The sequence below is a fragment of the Gadus chalcogrammus genome, chromosome 13, assembly GCF_026213295.1.
Source record: "Gadus chalcogrammus isolate NIFS_2021 chromosome 13, NIFS_Gcha_1.0, whole genome shotgun sequence".
NCBI lineage: Eukaryota > Metazoa > Chordata > Actinopteri > Gadiformes > Gadidae > Gadus > Gadus chalcogrammus.
In genome coordinates this window covers 10491762-10496129 of record NC_079424.1, presented here as the reverse complement: position 1 = coordinate 10496129, position 4368 = coordinate 10491762, and positions in this window count along the sequence as shown.

The window sequence follows — 4368 nt, the reverse complement described above, 5'->3', positions numbered from 1 at the left end:
TAATACCACAGTGCCAACAGCAGTCTCAAAAGAAAATCCTCCATGATCCGTTGTGTCCCTGTGCCTTTGTGTGGGATTCGACTGAAGATAAAGTTTCCTCCCTTTCAAGAAAAAGAAGGCGGTAGTCATGCTTAGAGTCACAGGATAGCCCAAACATTAGGGCTACACTCCGCTTCCCTAGGGATGGATCAATGTGTGGCTCCGGGCTGACGAGAGATCCAGCCTGACCAGTTCCCAGCACTGCTAAAGAGTTGAATCACCCAGGAACACTAGACCACTCTTCTTTATACTCACCACATGTACACACACATGTATATCACCCTGCCCCTTTATGTGATGAACCACGAAACGTATGAAGAGCACCTCAAGGCTAGAGGTTCAACATCCGTCACCCACAGGGATGAGAACTGAACCCCACAGCGCAGAGGACAACGTTACAGCTTTCCCGGCTGGTGGCTCTTAAAACGCCTGCAGGAACATGTTAAAATAGACAACCAACACAGCTGAGTACAAACACTGCATTTGCTTTCGGACTGGAGTTGATATACAATGAGGGGGACAGACGACTCCAAGAATACTTTACTTTATAGATCATATCATCTTCAGAACAAGGCCAGCGTTCTCAGCCTTGATGGAATCTGGTTGTGTCTGGGTATTTTTGTCATTGGTGATGATGTTTGACGTTTCAGAGAGATTTCAATCTGCAAAGTTGCTTTTATCACGGAACATGTCAGCTAAATAGTTGAAGATTAGAAGACTTCACAGAGGAACCACAGCTATTAGCGCAAGTCTTGTCCTCAACTAACAGTTGATTTAATTGCCTACACACGATTTACGCTTATGTGTAGGTTGCTAACACACACACACAAGACCGCACAAGATAATTAAACACATAAATGAGAAAGCTGCTCGTCATCGATTGCTTATCTGGTAGTAAATATTTTATAACTTCATGAAGTTACATTATACAATTTACTTTGGCTATTACTTTAGCTAAACTAGTGACAATATACCGTTCTCCCTATCGTTGGTTAGGACTAGAACAGGGTCAAAAGTCAGTGAAGCTATCATTCCTCCACAACAGATATCAGACATGTTACAGATACAGATAAATTGTAGAAATTCCAGTTATTCATGGCTGTAGAAAAAGTCAATGAATGTTCTTATACACTATTTTGTGAATAGAATTTGAAGCATTTGGGGTGGGGGGCATAGGTTGTTGCTCAAAGTGCAGACAACAGAGGTAGTTATGAGAAACTAGACAATGGAACTACTATAACATGTTATCAGCCCTTGGTTTGCATATGTTCCACAGCGGGAGTTGTACACTCTCAGAAGCAAATGGAGGTGACAGTCAAAAAGCCTTATCATGTCTAACTTTACCCAGTCCATACACAGGCCAAAAAATACCATATAAGCATGCCCCCTACTCAAACTACCAGCCCTACAAAGTGCACACTCTAGATTTTAAACGCTCCTTTGACCCCCAGTCCACAAGAGCCTTCAATGAAAACCTGTAGACGAGATGAAGCTCACACACTTTCAGGAGCTCAATTCTTATTAATCTGTTCTGAATGGCCTGCTTGTTTGTTTTTAATGTGGTGGCTTTTGTGGGATGTTGAATGCACGATAGAGTAGACACCATCAGTCCAGAATTGTTTCCTTCTCAGAAAATACAATTAATCTATAATTTAGTTTATAGTTTAGTTTAATTGAGAGAAGGAACAATGTGAAATGAATGAATACACATGTTTAAAAATGTCAGCATCAGTGAAGAAGCTATTTTTCATCTGTAGTCCTTAGCCACGGTGTTAAGAATGCTTTCTAATTGGTTACTGACTAAGTGTTTAGTTGTCTGATGTGATTTGGAATTAAATTCCACGCTCTTAAACCTCTGACAGTCAAGGCTGACTGGCTAAAGGCGTTTTTCCGCATGGGAATAGGGCAATCTCCTCTTAAAGACCCCCTTGTGACATGATTAGTATCGGTCCTTCTGGTGATAGAGCAATGGGTGACTTTGAATACCAACCGCAAGTTTACAAATGGTATTTTTTCTTCAAGACGCCAAGGATATTTTTAACACTCAAATTGATCAAACCATATTGAGTGTGCATATCTGTTCAATAGATACGCTCAAGGAAACCAAAAAAACATGTTCACATGATGAATTCTTCGAGGATTACCCCTGTTATTTGGAGTGATGGGGCAGTTCCTACACCACAAGACTAAAACCCTGCCTCCACTAATGATATGTGAACATAAGCTCTAGGCCCGACCACAGGAGGTTGGTTGGCAACATTTGTGATCTAGTGAAGCCTGACATCTACTGGTACACGCTATGAGTACCGCATGTATTTGTAGTACAGAACCCTACTGTTCATTGGAATTACCACAATATTATATAGCGTCTTCAAGGTGAAAACCACTCCTTCCACCCCTAAACATGACTTCAACCTCCCTGTTTAGGGAATGCCATCACTTCCATAATGCCTTTCCGCTGTGGGGTCCAACACCATGGTAACAGTATTCCAAACAAAAACAACTGTAGTCTGTCATTTGACTAAAATAGCGTATTTTTCAACACACAGTCTTTATTGAAGAAGAAAAAAGACAATCACTTTAACATCACAACCAATGTTCCGGGACTTTTGGACTTGTGTGTTTCATGGTCACTCCGGCTTAACAGAATGTTTTATAAGGGCGTCCTCGCTTGTAAACACCTCGCGGCCTGGGAAAGTGTGTGGCGGCGAGAACCACGATGTAGAGCTGAATGAAGTCCTTATGCAGCGCGTCTAGTGCCGCTGTGCATGGTCATGTGTGTGTGACGGTGGGGCGGGTCTGCAGACAGAGCCAGTCCCTCTCCAGTCAAAAGGAGTCAAACACACTAATTTCAACCAAATGTCTGGTTTGACTCCCCTGCATTTGCCATGTTAAATAAACGACGGACCCTCTCTATATATGTCTGTTATGAAACAGCGTCTTCAGCGGTACACTAAAGCATGTTCAATTCTACAGATTATAATCTGCACTGGGAAACTGCAGGCTTCATATGTGCATCCCCTTGATGTGAGGGGAATCATTTGACCCTTTTGCAGAATTTAGTTAATGACCAAGAGGATCTTAACGCTTGACGCTTAAAAGGCTTAGGGTAAGGGGACGTTATTAAATGTGAGCCTTTGCTTGGATGTCTGAGTTAGTTTTCCATCCATGCTATCAACTTCTGATACAGTTCTGACCAGTAGGCCTTACCTAACATAAAGTACATTATATTCTATGCATTGGTTTGACGATAACATCTTTTTAAACCACCAACCTCCTGTAATTCTGAGGGGGGAAGCAGAGCTGACACTGGCCAGACTAAACACAATGGCTTCCACCAACGCCAAAATATGACTGTGTGTGTTCTTACTCTGTGTTTCCATTCTTGGTGACGTTAGGAGAGACTGTGCTCATAACTCAATTGAAAGGCAGGGGAGCATGAGCAACATGAGGCTGAGAACCAGCCCTGTGTTGTCTTTGCCGTCCCTGACCGCACGACTGGCCACCACCATTTGGAAAACCTCTGGACCAACTAACTGATATTAGCAAACATGACCTTGTTTGGTTTGTAGTGTCTGGAATCTATCAGACCTTAATGACTGCCCTTTCCACCATGTAAAATCTTTCAGCCAACAGACCTAACACTTACAAATATCTTCATTCATAGTCTAATCATCAGATTCAAATTTAGTTGTAGTGACTTTTTTGCTTCTCCGTTCAAATGAACAGCAATGAAACAAAACCTACACTTAACAATGCTCTGTCTACTGGAGCAGGCATCTCAGTAGCATGCCGCAAATAAGAGTAACATTCCTGGGCCAATGGGCGTTAAAGTGACCTCATACTTCCAGATTCTCCGGAAACCTTGGGACACGTGATTGGTCTCCATATGGTTATGAATAACAACGTTTTCCGATGTAAAGGCGTTTACTGGGAAAAACTACTTTACACAAGGCTGACTACTGGTGCCACTGGTCAACGCGCGTGCGCGTGTGCGTGTGTGTGTGTGTGTGTGTGTTTGTGTGTTAAAGGGGCTTGCATGGTTTAACCGGTGGTGAAGTTAGTTATAACCGGCAGAAAAAGAATTCACAAGGCGCCATCCCAAGTCTCTAAGTGCAGTCTGCTAGGCTAGGAAAAGCATTTTGAAGCGATCGACTGCATAAGGTCAACAACTAGCAAAACATGCGCTGAAACGTGGATTAAAAGCAGCCTCGATCATGAAAACGGCAATTCGAGATGCATTACTTTGGATGAGAGATCCATGAAAATGACACAAACACAGAAATATTAACGCCGTATCAGAATGTAGTTTTATAAAAGTGTGTAGTA